This window comes from Hyperolius riggenbachi, chromosome 1 (genome assembly GCF_040937935.1).
Source record: "Hyperolius riggenbachi isolate aHypRig1 chromosome 1, aHypRig1.pri, whole genome shotgun sequence".
NCBI classification, from domain to species: Eukaryota; Metazoa; Chordata; class Amphibia; order Anura; family Hyperoliidae; genus Hyperolius; species Hyperolius riggenbachi.
In genome coordinates, this window is record NC_090646.1 from 202,138,224 (window position 1) to 202,156,021 (window position 17,798).

Here is a 17,798-nt window from a genome sequence, read left to right on the forward strand (position 1 = left end):
TACCCAAAGTGACATGTGACATGATGAAATAGACATGTGTTTGTACAGTGTCTAGCACACACATAACTATGCTGTGTTCATTTTTCTCTTTCTCTGCCTGAAAGAGTTAAATATCAGGTATGTAAGTTGCATTGTTTTTTGGAGTTCCGAATAAATTGTTGACTGTCTGAATCGCAGTCCTTGCCTGTGTCTGTTTGGAGGGGGTAAGACCACCGCTGCCTCCTCTGTTTAACCAGTTGGTTTTTTAAGTTCATTTAATTACCTTTTAATTATTTTGGCGCCTCTGTATCTTGTACACTACATTGAGTCCACCCTGGGTGGAGGGTTGTTACCCTATTTTCCTGTCTACAGAGAGCGACTTTTTATTCCTGAGTGGGGTCAGGATTGTTCTCCCCACCTGCCTATACAGTGGTAGCCTATTGGTAACCCTGGTTTGTAAGTATAATTTTAACTTCTCATTTATTTTGTTGTCCCCAAGACGAATTACACTATTGGGGCTCTTGGTGTCCCTCTGCTTTATCAGGTATGTAAGTGGCTGACTCAGTCCTTACTCAGACAGGAAGTGACTACAGTGTGACCCTCACTGATAAGAAAATCCCCCTTTTACCTCTTTCTTGCTCTTAGAAGCCATTTTCTGCTAGGAAAGTGTTTTGTAGTTGGAATTTCTTAACAGTGAGGGTCACACTGTAGTCACTTCCTGGCAGGACTGAGTCAGCCACTTACAAACCTGATATTTAACTCTTTCAGACAGAGAAAGAAAAAAAAAGGATTACAGCATAGTTATTTGTGTGCTGGGCACTGTACAAACACATGTCTATCTCATCATGTCACATGTCACTTTGGGTATCCTTTAAATACTATGTGTGCAAGCTAAGCAACAAAATGCACAACATGTCCGCATTTAAAAGCAACAAAGTTGTTCAAAGACTTGTACACACGTGGCCAACCTGCACAATATTTGGGCAGGTTGATCCACCAGATGAGCCTGGCAAACCTACTGTTATTATTTGGTCATCTTGTTGTTTGCCAGCTGTACACATGCCCAAACATCTTCCAACAGACCTAGTTTAGAAGATAGTTGGGCAGATTGGGCGTGTGCAGGAGCCTTAACAGACATCAGGGAGCTGTTTTTTTGCACCGTTAGCTTGAACCCTCCAATGCTGAAACCAATGGGAACACGTGTAGGCCTACGGGACTTGATCCCGTCCACTACACATCAGTGTAGCCTGCAATCCTCTTATTGAATCCCAATGCCTTATCATTTACAGCAGGTACATTTTTCCCACACACTACTAAACACCAAAAACAGCTCTATGTCACTAATGAAATACAATATTTATTTAATGAGGCGTCTTCCAGGAATTAGACTAAAATCATTTTGTGCAGCGGGATAGGTCGACAAAATATATTTTAATAATTAGATTTAGATGTGAAGCATCACTAATTATTATCATTCTTTTACATTAATGACATATTAATTTTTGATGTTTACATTTCATTTGACTTAACGAGTTTTTAAGTAGATATCCTTTTAGTAATTAGTTGTATCATTGCTGTGTAAATCCATGGGACACCAAAATGGATTCTTTCTTCTCAAATCCATGCTGTGCCCCAATCTGGGATGAAAGCAATATTTTGCTTGTTATAGTGAGTAGTCATAAATAATAAAGTAAACAGGGACAATTACGCATTTATCATCCCTCTATACCTATGCATTACAGGAACACAAGCATAATATTATAAAATGAAATATAGGACATTTCATTTGGCCAGAAACCTTTGTTTTGATAAGAAGACAAAAACGATCTGATTTATTAATAAACTGAAGAGGTAGAAAACACTTAAGAACAATAGTGATTCAGCAAATGTTGTCTAGATGTTTAACTAAATACATACTATAAAGTGGCAAAACCTTGCAACCTTCACTTGGATCAGTTTCTGAAAGTTTTGTGGCTTAACAGTGTGACATTGGGATTGAATCCCCTTGAAAACACCCTCCACAAAATCTATTGGCTATCCTGGATGTCCATAAAATGCAGTTTACAATTAAGCATAGAACAAATCTGTATCATTTGACACAAAGCTAAGAAAGCACGAGGGTTGGCAATACTATCCCAGGAAAAAAACAACACATATATAAGTAGATAAATACTTGTTTTACTTACATAACATATGCATCGTACTGTCCACATTTTAATTTCAGTGAATTCAATTTAGTAAATAAAAAGAAAACTGTTCCAGGCATTTTCCATCTTTACTGCCTCTGACTGAGGCCAATCCATGTAATTTCCCCCCTTACTCCTGCCTGAAATGTTGTATGAAGAACAGCACTTTCATATCGAGTTTGCTTTGTAAACACATGTGAGCAAAACATAGATCAGATTTCTGCAGTTACTGCAGAGGGGGTGAAGTGATTTAGCTTTTATTCTCCTTTTCAGCATTGTATCACACTGAACTAACCTCAGCCAATCAGCAAGAGCAGGGATGTGGGAGAGGAAGAAGGGAAGATAACAAGGTTTCTTTTATTTTCTCTCTCCCTGGCTAGGTAAGAGAAAAGAGCCAGGCTGACTGAGATAAGATTTATTACAGTAGACACATTTATGATTATATTGGAATGCTTGCAATGCAGTGTCAGGATATAGATTTACATAACAAACACAGAGTAGTGGGTAATAGGATATTTATTTTATGGCTGAAAATCGGGCTTTAACATCCACATTTTATACTGGTATAGACTTGGGTTGCCATATCGGACCTACAGCTCCATACAAGCACAGAGCTGGTTAGGGATTGCTTTAAAGCCATCCAGGGCCGGATTTAGGCCAAGGCCACTCAGGCCATGGCCTAGGGCACCACAGAAGCAAGAGCACCAAAGCAGCAGGCTAAACTTGTGCAGCGTTTGCAAGCTTGCAAATGCTGCATTGCAGGGAAATCAGGCATGATCATGGTACTCTGCTGCCAGCGGCCTGCGGCCACCTTGCTCTCTGTGCATGTTTGAAATGAGTCACACTGATGGCTGCTGTGGTGTGAAGGCAAGCTGGCTACCTACACTGAAGGGGGGGGTAGGAGGGATTAAGGGAGTCATCTAACTACCTATACTGGAGGGAAAGGGGCGGAGAGGTCATCTGGCTACCTATACTGCAGGGGGTCATCAGGTTAACTATACTAGAGGGAAGGGGTCATCTGGCTACCTATATTGAGGGGGGGTGGCTGGTGACAGTGGCCTTGGGTGGTAAAGAGTACTAATCCGGCCCTGAACCCAGCTCTTAATGAGCCAGCACCATTCTCCTTTGTAATCCTACCTTTAAACCAATGGCAGATGCCCAAACTAGAAGCCAATCAAGTGAGTCAATGAGTCCTAGTCACGTGATCCCTGTGAGATTCAATAAAAATAACACACTGAAAATAGCTTCTGTGTCCTACTAATGTTTCCTCATGTGTGGGTAGATTTACTATTAATCACTGGTAAAACCTCTATGAGCAGAGAGGGCATGTAAATGAAACTGGTGTTTACCAAAGTATTTAACCACTTCATGCCATTCATGCCATTTAATCACGCATGTACCGTACTCTCACGCCGTGATGACGCGAGGTAGTGACTGATGACTGATGTCACCTTTCAGGAAGAGGAGCCTGACACTCGGGCCCAGTGTCGCCGGGAGCCGCCGGGGAGCCATTTCTGGCCAGGCCCTGGGTGAAGAGCCAGATGGACGCTGTGGGACCTCCCGACCTACACTGGGCTGCAGAAAGCCCCAGGTGAGTACCAATTTCGTTCTTATTTTCAGCTCAGAGTCCCTTTAAGGTGTGTTGTTTTTTTTTTTTTTTTTTTTTTTTTATTTTATGCTTATTACATTTCTGACTCACCTTGGAAAACCCAGAGAGGGAAAGAGAGGTTGAGAGAAAAAGAGAGAAGAAGACCCCCCTTCGCAGTGCCATCCTGAACTCCATGCAGGCTGGTACTCCTTAAGGAATCTGGAGCCCTTGAGAATGCGGTTTCTATGTCCATGCAACAGAAATCTGCATCATCCATAAGATGGGGGAGGTACTATATGACGTAGGAACAACAAAGACTCCGCCCATCCCTTTGTGCAAAGCACCCTTGTCCAATGTTACGGACAATAAGCTCGTCCCCATGTGATGTCGGCTTGTCGGGGGGTACTTTCATCCATTTTATGTGCTGATAGTCCAAAGGGGATGATTTATGGTGGAATCTGGAAACCACCTTTGGGGATTGGGGTTTTTTGTGTGTTCTGAGAAGTTATCATGAGATTTCCTTGCAACTGGCACATCTGGATGTGAAATCTATTCTGATCTAAGCACTCTAAATCTGCTGCAAAATGAATTGGGGAGAACTGTTTTTCACAGAGCTAATCCCAGCCTCATCTGTAATCTAGAGTTCCAGTTTAAGTTTTGCTCCATATTTTGTAAATTAACAAGCAGTCTTATTTATGGCACTGAGAACAGGAAAGAATAATAGATTTGAAACAGGCATTTTATGGAGTAGTTTTCTCCACACACACACACAAAAAAGCCAGCATTCCAATAAAGTCTTTGTTCACTTTTGGCTTTGTGCCAAAATGTGATCATTTGCAGATGTTTTACATCATGCGCCGATTTGTCTGTCTGCATTTCTTAAATATTATAAGACCCAGTATAGTGTGCATTGAAAGCTGTGTTGCTAATAAAATGTCTTGCTTTCCTCTACTTCCTGCTCATTTTATGAAACTACTCAAGTGCCATGTAATTCTTGCTTCATGTACTATATACTACATAAGGGATTAGGTCACTTCCTGTCATCTGCACAATATCTGTGTTAATATCCCATTTATCAAGCTATATGTCATTCTCCACCAATCTGATGTACAGTCTTGGGTGATTGTTGCACCATGTTTTTCATTGTATGCATTGCAGTGGTTAGATAAGGATACCTCTGTGTCCTCTGTTCACAATAGTGTCAAGATCATATGGCTACACGGTCATACTATGTCTGTCTGACCTTGGCTGTACTTCTCTTTAGTGCCAGGTTTGTGAAAATCTTGCTAAGCAAGACTGTGGACAATTCACAGCAAGACTGCATTTGGAAATCTTATGCACTTATCCCGTAAGCAGCAATTAAACTTCTAGCACTTCTAAGACAAAATCTTTAGCTCGATATAAGAGTGTGCCATTTATGTGAGAAGTGAGTATGCACATTAAACAGTTAAAGATAATCTGTATCTAAAAAAATGCCCCAGGGGGTGCTCACCTCGGGTGGGGGAAGTCTCTGGATTCTATCGAGGCTTCCCCAGTCCACCTCCATTCCACAGTGGCAGCAATCAAGCTCCCCGAACGGCGATGATGTAAATATATACCTTCCCGGCTGCAGCGCAGGCGCAGTAGCGGGACATAGCAAGTCTCCTGCACTTGCGCAGTAGAGTGAACCCGACTGAGATCGTCTATTTCTGCCTATTTCTGAGCGTAGAGCCGCAACAGCGCCCCAGCTGGATTGGGGAAGGTAAATATTTCACAGCCTGAAAAATTGTCAGCTGTGCATTCAGTGGGCTGCAGCAAGACCACCGTGGGACACAAGAGGACAGGGTAGGCCTCAATAGGATCCAGAGGCTTCCCCTTACCGAGGTGAGGAACCTCCAGGGGAACTTTTTTCAATACAGAGTCGCTTTAACAATATTGTGTTCAGTAATCACGGATGCAGAATAGCTCTCTACATAAATCAGTCCTTTCCTCCGTGTCCCCAGCATGCATAAACAGGAACCGACAACTCACAGCAGTACAGATCATCTTATAAGAAATGCAAGTGGCACAATACCATCTACAGGCCAGATGTATGAACACCACAAAAAACATTTTTAATAGATTAGGCATTACTTTTATATTTTCATACCGGCTCAAATCTAATGAAAATCTTGAAGAAATGAAGGCACACAAGTTCACTTGCTGTCTAATGAAGCCAGATAGGTGTGGGAGAAAGAGTTGCATGTGGCTGAATTAGCTTTCTACTGCATAGAGCAGTAAAAGCTAGCAGCGGTGCATTCTGTGTTGGATCAGACTTCTGCAGTGATGTGACAAATATCAAATGGTGCAAGGTGGTAAAAGATCAGTTGGGTACATATTGATTTTGTGCATGATCCAATACTGTATGATTGTCTTAAGGGAATATCAGCTTTACAACTTTCTGTTATATAACACTAGGATCAGGGGCACTTCCTGCCCCGAAGATCAGTGGCACATGTCCTGGATCTAGTCTGGGGTGCCTTGGATGTCTCCCAGGCAGAGTAGAGGCACCGCGGCACCCAGCAGTGCACCACACAGGGGTCCACTAGAAGGCCATGGAATGCTGGGGGGGGAGGGGGGCTGGCAGCAAGCTCAGTAGAAAGCCAGACCAGCCAGCACAGGAGCCAGGTAACTCTGCCTATTTATGTGATATGCTGCATTTTGGGGGTGTTTTTGCATTAATGGTAAGGGGAGCTTCATCCAACATTATGCTGGGCAGGCCTACTTAGACCTCTGTTAAGTTCATGTAAATTTGGCTCCAGCCATGGCCACACCTACATTTTGGTGCATGACCACACCCATTTTTCAGCTGCAGTGGCCTAAAGTGCCCTGGATCTCTTAGGATCCTAGCAACGCCCCTTACTAGGATGATCATGATCATAAAACTTCCAGTCACCTCTATCTACCACTAGCTGTATGCAAAATCCCATCTCACTAACTTATATGGGCAAAGCATAAGCGAGATGGGGGAAGCTGAAGAAACATTGGCTGTGTGTATGATTGTCTTGGAAGGAATTGTTAACAATGAAAGTGGAGTTACACATTCAAAGATCATGAATGTAAAAATAGTCATTTATAAAAAAAAAAAAAATATGTATAAATGCGCCAAACCAAACAGATGTAAATAAAATCCTCCAGCTGCTTCTATTGTTCTGTGGCAGAACATTCCAAATACACTTTTAATTCCTTCGAGGGTTCCTAAGCAATTATGCCAGACGCCAGTACAAAGTGGATCAGCTAGACTGCAACGTAAACTGTCTGTATACTTATAGCTTGGCATACTGCTTTAATCTGTGAGTAGATGTTGATGCTTGCTTTTATGATCTTTTAAGACATATTAACAATATCTCATTACTGGAGCTCTTTCCTTCTGAAATATATGTGATGATTGCTGTTTGAGCAGGAGGATGAAGTGGTGGCTATGGAATATTTAAAGAGCCTCCATTTCTAAAATACCAAGTTTTTTGAAAAATGAGATGTATAACCTAGATCCAAGGTTGTAGTGTGTATGTACAGTATACCTATACTTAATACACAGATATGTCAACTTTGGGATACTGAAAGGATATGAGAATATTTAAAGAGTACCTGAAGAAATATGTGACATGGTGGCATATTAAGAAATGTCTGTTAAAGATGCCTTAAGGGAGCACACAGCAATTTTATACCTTTAATTACACTGACAAGGAAAGACCCATTGCACATTTATGTGTGATCTGGCCCACTACCTAGGTAATGCAAGCATTGTTAGAGTATGGGCCCATTTTCACTTGCGCAATTTCTGCGCTGAATCCGCAGAGTTTCCCCGCAAGCAAATTGCTCGGGGAAACTCTGCCATAGGAAACAATGGTGCCACCAGCCGAATCGCTTGCACTAGCGATTCGGCCGACATTGCCATCCGTTTCCATGCGGGAGGCTGCAAATCCCAAAGCCGTGTGTGACACGGCTGATGGGATTCGTCTTCATCCCTGCAGACCAGGAAGTGCTGCTGTGCGTCTCACAGCCGTGCATGGCACAAGTGGAAATGGGCCTTAAAGGGAAGATTCAAGCAAAATAAAAAAATGAGTTTCACTTACCTGGGGCTTCTACCAGCCCCATGCAGCCATCCTGTGCCCTTGTAATCACTCACTGTTGCTCCAGTCCCCCGCTGGCAGCTTGCCGACCTCGGAGGTCGGCGGGCCGCATTGCGTACATTTTTACGCATTCCCGCTAGTGCAGGAACATTAACACATACATATTTACGCATTACTGGTTCAATGAGTACATTTTTGCGCATTGAACCAGTAATGCGTAAAATATGTATGTGTTAATGTTCCTGCACTAGCGGGAATGCGTAAAAATGTACGCAATGTGGCCCGCCGACCTCCGAGTTCGGCAAGCTGCCAGCGGGGGACTGGAGCAGCAGTGAGTGACTACGAGAGCACAGGATGGCTGCATGGGGCTGGTAGAAGCCCCAGGTAAGTGAAACTATTTTTTTTTATTTTGCTTGGACTTTACCTTTAATGCACGATATGCAAGTTGCACAATGCCCATTACCCTAGCAATGCTTATATTACCTTTAAATACAAAATATGACTATTGGTTTCCAGGAAACATCTATTTAGGCTTATAAAGAGAAAATTCGTTTTTATCTTGTTAGTTTATTTCCACTTCAGGTTTGCCTAAAGGCTGGCATTTTTGTATCAAAGAGGGTTTTGGAGTATGGGGTATTTCAAGCTGCACCTCCTTCCCAACCATAGAAAGCAAATGTCCTGCTAGTAAAACTGTGACTTTGTGCAAAGTTTGTAGAATTTTTGCAAAAATGTCCAGTCTTGTGGATGGGGCAGACAAGATTTTATTTTTATGAATATACTAGTTTTGTAAAATTCTTGTAAACAAGAGAAAGTCCTCAAAACTGAACTTTTGCCAGTTTATCACTACTCAAGATGCCTTTACAATGAATTTCTCTTTTTAGCCAGACACGTCTGTGTGTAGGTACAGTTATTCTTTAGCAGTGACTATTTTCAGATATTACTTTTCTTTTATGTTGTATGGTTCAATTACCTACATGAAGAATTTAATGTTTAGCTCCCCATTCTTCCATTTGAAAGTGGGAGAACTTGTCCTGCTAACTAACTGGGAGCCAAGCTGCCCTCATTCATTAGTTAGGAAAAAAAGCAGCTGTGCTAGATTCTAGTAGACATAATATAGAGAATAGGTGTGTGTGTGTGTGTGTGTGTGTGTGTGTGTGTGTGTGTGTGTGTGTGTGTGTGTGTGTGTGTATGTGTGTGTATGTATGTGTATGTGTGTGTGTGTATGTGTGTTTGTGTGTGTATGTGTGTCTGTGTGTGTTGAGTGTATGTGTGTCTGTGTGTGTTGTGTGTATGTGTGTCTGTGTGTGTTGTGTGTATGGGTGTCTGTGTGTGTTGTGTGTATATGTGTCTGTGTGTGTTGTGTGTATGTGTGTCTGTGTGTGTTGTGTGTATGTGTGTCTGTGTGTGTTGTGTGTATGTGTGTCTGTGTGTGTTGTGTGTATGTGTGTCTGTGTGTGTTGTGTGTATGTGTGTCTGTGTGTGTTGAGAGTGTTTGTGTGTGTCCTCGCTTGCATTTATCTGTCATTATTAATTTACGGTAGTTTAAACACACCCCAAATGTGCAATGAGAAAAATAAACCTACAGTTCCAATAAAGTTACATTTCAAGCAACTTTGTGGTTGAATTGTACCAGTAGGGAGAACATACTTTTATTTAAGCTGTGTTCCACTAAGAAAAAAGGCAGTTAGAAGCCCCTACATTTACCCCAGTATGACCATGGCAAGAAACTGGGCACCCAAGTGATTATATGTTTGCAGACTTGAATGAAACTCCTTCCAGGGTCCTGTTATACTCAGAGCTGCTTGACCAGCTTTGACTCTGGAAACCTATTAAAATCCAAGCTTTCAGAATAAAGTGATTCTCTATAACAACGAAGACTACCTTTTCTGTCAGCCTGCAAATAAGAGAACTGGAAAGGCAAAATCTCAAAAGAATTGCATTTTTCAGTTGGCAAACGATACCTTATGTATCCGTGGGATAAAGATGAGGTTTATATTCTCCATGGTGGGCAGTGCACCAACAGTACAACTGGAAACATAGATTACATAAAAAACAAACAAAACAAAACAAACAAACAAAATAAAATAAAATAAAAAAAACATCAGTTTGCTCAGTGCATATACAGTATAAGTGAAATTCTAATGGTTTGCACAACTAGCCATAGTAGTACTAGCCATACATAATTCCACCTGACCTTTGCAGACATTACCAGTGAAGCATAATTATCATTGCCTGATGAACTGCAATCTGCATCATTTGGACAACTGTTGACAATTAAGTATTGAATGCTTTCTGGGTTATTGAAGTCAGAATAAGCTATGAATGATGTACGTAGTGTGAGCATCTTTGCGTCTCTTGCTGGTAGGCTTAGAATTATGCTAAGGGCATCAGTTAGCATTAAAAAAATATATATATCAGATTACAATAGGTTAATCAACATATTAACGATAGGTTAGTGAAAGGCGACATTAAAAAATTTAGGTAAAGCTTATAGTTTGAGTTGATCATCATGTTTATTTATTTATTTATTTAAGTATTTATATAGCGCCAACATATTACACAGCACTGTAAAGAGTATGTAGTCTTGTCACTAGCTGTCCATCAGAGGGGCTCACAATCTAGTCCCTATTATAGCTATATGTATGCATCATGTAGTGCATATATCATAGTCTAGGGCCAATTTACTTATCTGTATGTTGTTAGGATGTGGGAAGAAACCAGAGTGCCTATAGGAAACCCATGCAGACACAGGGAGAACATACAAACTCTTTGCAGATGTTGACCTGGCTGGGATTCGAACCAGGGACCCAGCGCTGCAAGGCAAGAATGCTAACCTCTATGCCACCATGCTGCCCAGGAAATGCTGCTGCAAGGAAATGGTTAAATGGGGAAATGCTGCTGCAGGGAAATGTGTTAACAATATGGCTATGTGGGAGATAGTGGCAAGAAAGAGGTTTAAGGTTGGGAATTGGTGAAGAATCAGATGAAAGTTTGGATATTGTAGAACAAGGAATACATTTAGAGTTATTTTAGGTAGAGAGAAGTGGTATAATGAGCTCACAACTTTATCCTGGGACTTTGTTTTTCTTGAGTATTTCTGTGTAGCCTGCTGTATTGTTTCTGAGAACACCGAGGCTTGCGTCAGCTCACTGTCTTTATTATGCCTCAACACCTGCTTGAAGGGCCATATATACACCCTACCTGGTGCCTATCATTATGTATATTTGTCTTGGCCATAGACCCAGATCCAGATTCTGATCTTTGATTCCTGTTGATTTTACATGTTCCTGACCGCACATGATCTTAATAACCTTTAATGTTGACCTGACATCTGTTTAAGCTTAGGTTATAGTTAGGCTAAGGTTACAACTTCCTCCCTATGGCACAGTGTGAGCTGATGTGATAAAGCCTTTAAGAGCTTTTGAGAGCTTAAATGGTTTAGGCTGTCATTTGCATAAGAGAGAGAAAAAGTAATAATAACAACAACAGAGATCACAACACACAATAACCACCAGTCTGTATCTAGTGTGAACACAAAGTAAAAGCTCATACTTATTTTGTATTGCTGTCTCCCTCTACATTGGGGGTCATTTAATTCATTAAGTAAGGGAAATATCTACAACGTGGGCACAGCAATAAAGAAACATCTTTTTTTTTCCTTGAATAAAGCCGCTATTTTCCCTAAATGTATTTATTACAATGAATTCAGCATCCCAAATTCTCCCACACACCCCGCTTCAGAACCCGAGACAGTGGACATGGGGAGTTCACTCACTGGTGGTCCATGCAAGGCTTCACATGACTCCAGTACTTCTTCCTTCCAAGCTGGAAGGTGGAGGCACTAGGGCCCGTTCACACTTAAAAAGCGCAAAACGTTAGTGCTTAGCACTGGCGTTTTGCGTGGGTGATTTTACAGCTATTAGCGCGATAAAATCACTCTACACTTCCGTACTTGCTCTAGAATTGTGGCAAAAATGCTGCAGGTAATGCGTTTTGCGATTGGCGCTAATCGCAAAATGCCTACAATCGGCGCCAATCACGGCAGTGAGATCACTGCCATAGGTTGGAATAGCACTAGTTCTTTAAAAAGTGCTAGTGCATTGGCGATTAGCGGGAATTGCCCGCTAATCGCCCTAGTGGGAATGGGCCCTTGGAGTCACGCAAAGTGCAGCATGAACCCGTTTGTGAGTAAACCCCCTCTGATCCTGTCCACTGCATCAGGTTCTTCGGAAGTGTGATGTGTGGGAAAATGTAGGATTCTGAATTTATCCTCCTGAATTCGAACTCAACACTACTTATTACTCTGCACATTAACAAATGTTCGGTTCCTTCATCTTTGCTCTTTTCAGGACATGTGCACATATTGGTACTAGTTGCACTTATCAGTTGTTAAAAAACATCCCTTAAGCCCCATAAAGTACATACACACGTTGAATTTTTCCGAACTACCGGTCGTTTGGACGTCAAATCGGGCGTGTGTATAAACGCTCTTTCAGCTGATAAGACTGGATTTCGCCAAGTGCATCTGTCCAAACCAGCGTTGTCAGCTGAACAACCGTTTGTACACACGCCCGATTGGACGTCCAAGCGACCGGTCATTCAGAGTGGAGACGTCCAAACGACCGGTCGTTTGGAAAAATCCCACGTGTGTACGCACCTATACACATGCTCAACAGCGGTCTTTTATGCAGCACAATTATCAAACAACTTCTGTTGTGAAACAAATTGAAACAACCCCAAAAAAATCGATGTCTTATCAGTCTTATCAGTTGTGTCAACAATAGCAAGCAACTTTTTGGGGTTGTTTCAACTTGTTTCACAACAAAAGTTGTATGGTAATTGTGCTGCATAAAAGACCGCTGTTGAGCATGTGTATGGGGCTTTAGGTTTTATCTTAGTACAACTAATTTACATACAATGTAATCTCACATATGCTAAGTGGCTCCAATATTGAAAGGTGAGTACACACCTTTGACAGAAGTCGCCCCTGGGGGATCAGGACCTGATTCCCTTGGAGAACATCACTGGGCCGGGTTGCACGTAGTGTTCGGCGTTCGTCCCGATATACACCGTTATCGTTGTGCATCCGATTAACCACATCAGCCCGATATCTTGCAGCATATTGGTCGATGCCTCGATCGGGCATGCTTGTGGCTGCACTGATTTTCATCTGATTCAATAATAATTATTGAATTATATGCTCAATCGGCCGCTTAGTTGACTGATGCATGGGCACCTTTAACCTCCCTGCCGTTCCAAATATTTGCTGCGCACAACAAGGAGGGTTTTTTTTTTTGTTTGTTTTTTTAGCATGTAGCTAGCCTAGTGCTAGCTACATGCTTCCCCCCTCCCTGCGGCGTCCCCCCTCCCCGCCGGCGCATATGCCCATCTGGAAATCCCGCTCTGAACAGGATCTCCAAGAGGGCTTCCCCCGTCGCCATGGCAACAGGCGCGATAACGTCACCAACGTCATCGACGTTGTGACGTCAGAGGGAGTCCCGATCCACCCCTCAGCTCTGCCTGGCACTGATTGGCCAGGCAGCGCACGGGTCTCGGGGGGCACCCTCTGATGCGACAGGTAGCGAATCGGCGCGGAGCAGCGTTGATCGTAAGTGACACGCAGCTAGCAAAGTGCTAGCTGCGTGTATAAAAAAAAATTATGCAAATCGGCCCAGCAGGAGGAGCTGAGCTCGGGATAACCGGCAAGGAGGTTAACCTAAATTTATTAACACACTCATTTATTTATTTATTAACACACACATTGTACATCCCTCTCTGACATGCCCATGTCACCAATCTGAGAGTTGTATTAAAACCTAAAAATATTTTTTTTGGGGGTGCTCACAAGCATATCATGCAGTTGGTGTTGCAATTATACAATCAAATCGCCAAGTGTGTGGCCAACATACAATCATTAGTTTGATAAATCATCTCTAATCTAAACTCTTGTTGACTTTCACATTGTACAGCATAATTCTTTCCATTCTCTTTTGCTGAGAAATGAAAATCCTTATGAGCGACCATCAGGGAGCTATGCAGAGATGCCATATTGAATTAGGATTATGGATTTGACTGCATGAGCTTTATGGGAGATGTAGTTCAGCGGGAGTTGCTCATTTCATTTCATTAAGAAAAAAATTAGAGGACGCTAAACTGTCGCAGAATATTTACTAAACGCCTGCTAGAAATTTCAGCTTATTTCATAACCTGTAGAGCGTTCAGCTATTCTCATTATGAATTTCAAATTAAAATTTAATAAGCCAGAATTAACTTGGACCAAACGAATATAAAATATATCCAAAAGTCTTGTTTCTGAAAGGTGAGTCTGCACAGTTTAAATATTTAGGAAGCAAGCTTCGGTTTCAGAGACGAGGAAATTATATTAACTTCCAACCCACAGTGGTAGAAATCAAATAGCTAATTGAGTCCTGGCAACCTTTGGACGTACCCTCATTCAGATGAATAGCTTTAATTAAAATAGTATTATTCCCTAAACCACTATATTTAGCAGAATCATTCTCATTCCTAAATTGTGTGTGAAATGCTAAGCAAAAGAAGGGAAGATACAATCATTGTATTATTTCTCCAGAAATCCTGATTAAAAAATGCCGTTAGAGCGTGCCAAACTTTTTCTCGGATCATTTTGGCATCCTTACTGTAGGTAACTCTGTACATGACCGGATTACAAAGACACATACTGTGCACACTATAGATACTAATTCTGAAACAGATAAAACTGCAAGCTGTTCTCAGTGAAGCATCAGTCATTTCACATAGACAAGAACAAATACCTGTATGTAGCAAGCACAGATGAGTATAAGCAGTAAACTGCATTACCACATTGTATGGATAGTACGGTACTTTAGGTTAACAGCTATAGATCTCATTGGTTGACAAAAGGGAGTAAAAAAAACATATCACTGTATAGGTTATGTTAGCTATTTAGTAACAATTTTTTAAAGTGACAACTCATTAAGACTTAAAAAAGTGTCTTAAAGGGAACCTAAACTGAGAGGGATATGGATGTTTCCTTTTAAACAATACCAGTTGCCTGGCAGTGCTGCTGATCTCTTTAGCTGCAGTAGAGGCTGAATCACAGACCTGAAACAAGCATGCAGCTAATCCAGTCTGACTTCAGTCAGAGCACCTGATCTGCATGCTTGTTCAGGCTGAAAGTATTAGAGACACAGGATCAGCAGGAAAGTCAGGCAGCTGGTATTATTTTAAAAGGAAAAATCCATATCCTTCTCAGTTTAGGTTCCCTTTAAAGTGGACCTGAACTCTTGCACAGGTCATAAGAAAAACATAGAGAAATGCACCCTGTATGTATTTACAGAGTTTAGCCTGTCTAATTCCCCCTCATCTGTGACTAATCACAACTGTAGTTTGATCTCTCAGCTGTGTCAGCAAAGGAATTTGGCAGTCCTCAGCAGAGCAGATAATTTGTAAATACAGAATGTTAACCTTATGTCTGCTTCTATGAAAGCAGGAAGTAAATACACTGCAGGTTTATTGCAGGATTTGTATTAGCAAACATTTTTCTTTAAAGGTTATGCTGTTGCTTATCTTTTAGAGCAGAGAGGACGTTCTGAATTCAGGTCTGCTTTAAAGAGCATTCAGCGTAAATTACACATAAAATAGTTGTCTTTGCCCTCATTGCTATCTGCATCCTCATCTACAGATCTTTTAACTTTTCCTAATCTTAGTTAGGATTGAACCATAATTTTGCACTTCATAAAGGCAAAGGCAACTGTTTAAAGATAACTGTCGGGCATACAATCAAAAATCAATTCTTTATTTTTATCTGATAAACAAGTAATAAGGATGCTAATCAGGCAATCCAAAAGTTAAAATCACTATTACTTTTCTTGTTGATAAATTATCATTCCCCAGTTTTCCTGACTCTTATTTGGTACACACAAAATTTGGTACACAAAAGAGAAGTTGCAGGGCATGCTGGGTTGTCTTTTTTTGCTTCCCTACTTCCCCTCAGACTTAACTAATGCAGCCTGATTGGCTGATGCCTCTTTCCCTCCTGTTTTCCCTTCCCACACCTCTGTTCCTCTCTGTTTGGCCAAAATATCTCAGGCTGAAACAATGCACGTTCTATACTGAAGAGGAGACTAAGGGCGGATATTACATCATGACTGACTTCAAAATAGCCACAGTAAATATGGAAACTGTCTAGAATAGGATTCTCTACTTTAACTTTATAAAATTCACAGGAATCATAACATGGACAGTGCAATACAAATGTTATGTAAGTAGAGCAAGTATTTATCTATTTACATATTTGGTTTTTTTTCCTGAGATAGTATGGCTGAAAGCTCCTCTTTAAAGCGGATCCACATTCTAACAATACACTTCTAATATAAAGTTATAACAACCCGATGGATCTTTTTCTTCCAAATTCTTCCCAGAGGCCTGTGTCTGCTGACTTCTGGCATGTAGCCACGCCCCCTTGCAGAAAAGTGCCTTGCCGGTTTGACTACTCAAGACAGAGATATTACCATGGCCCTTTACTGCACTCATAACTACACCTGCTACCAAATAACATGGCTACCACTGCTAATTGTGGAGCGCCATCTCTAAAATTATCTTCCCGGTGCTGCCATAGCCACACTTACCACAGAAGCCTATGGTGCCACCCAAATTATCAGAAGCGATCTGCAGCAAATGTAACTGATTTTGGCAATATGGGTTGCAGTAGCTCTTATCAAACTCTGTTGCTTGGTAATAGCACAAAGGACACTCTTGACATGGAAACTGTATGTTCTCTTCCCTGTATTAGTGTAGATTTCCTCATTGGGCTTTGTTTTTCCCCAAAAAAGCACTAGAATAAATGTATGCATTCATTGTCTTTCACTCAGAATAGTCATCAGTGTGGGTTATGGGGCTATGGCTCCCTAGCTGAAGATGAGGGGAAAATAATGACTAAAGCTGAATACCCACCAGCAGATATGGCCAAGTGGTTTGGGGGTCGCCGCCGATGAACGATTGTTTCCCGGATCCATCTGGCTGGATCTGCAAGGGTCGTTTGCAGAGTCGGAAATTGAAAATCTTGTGGATGATGATTATACACACAATCACTTACATGATTGCAGAAAACCCGCGCAAGTCTATGAGCTTTGGAAGGATCCTTAATGACTCACTCGAACATGTCGGACGTTCAAAAACAAGGGTTCGTGGTGAGGTGGCATGAATTTTCAATAAATTATGTTGCAATATATCATAATAAAAATAATTTGTCATTCAAAATCACTTGCGAAAATCACTCAGTGGGTATGGGCCTTAACTATGTATTGTGTGTCCATCAGAGCTGGGTCATCCACAGGGCAGCCGGTGCACATACAGTGGCTCGCAAAAGTATTCGGCCCCCTTGAAGTTTTCCACATTTTGTCACATTACTGCCACAAACATGAATCAATTTTATTGGAATTCCACGTGAAAGACCAATACAAAGTGGTGTACACGTGAGAAGTGTAATGAGAATCATACATGATTCCAAACATTTTTTACAAATAAATAACTGCAAAGTGGGATGTGCGTAATTATTCAGCCCCTGAGTCAATCCTTTGTAGAACCACCTTTTGCTGCGATTACATCTGCCAGTCTTTTAGGATATGTCTCTATTAGCTTTGCACATCTAGAGACTGAAATCCTTGCCCATTCTTCTTTGCAAAACAGCTCCAGCTCAGTCAGATTACATGGACAGCATTTCTGAACAGCAGTTTTCAGATCTTGCCACAGATTCTCGATTGGATATAAATCTAGACTTTGACTAGGCTATTCTAACACATGGATATGTTTTGTTTTAAACCATTCCATTGTTGCCCTGGCTTTACGTTTAGCGTTGTTGTCCTGCTGGAAGGTGAACCTCCGCCCCAGTCTCAAGTCTTTTGCAGACTCCAAGAGGTTTTCTTCCAAGATTGCCCTGTATTTGGCTCCATACAT

General features: G+C 41.4%; 1 long non-coding RNA gene across 11 annotated transcripts in view; it reads left to right on the forward strand.

Annotated features, from left to right (window-relative positions):
* The first annotated feature begins 1,149 nt into the window (after nt 1-1,149).
* LOC137546984 (uncharacterized) overlaps nt 1,150-17,798 on the forward strand; it is a 178,580-nt gene continuing 161,931 nt past the window's right edge. For all 11 annotated transcript variants that reach the window (XR_011026420.1, XR_011026427.1, XR_011026432.1 and 8 more), the window contains exons 1-2: nt 1,150-1,271; nt 3,624-3,756. This is a non-coding gene — a long non-coding RNA (uncharacterized lncRNA). The remainder of the gene's footprint in view (nt 1,272-3,623; nt 3,757-17,798) is intronic.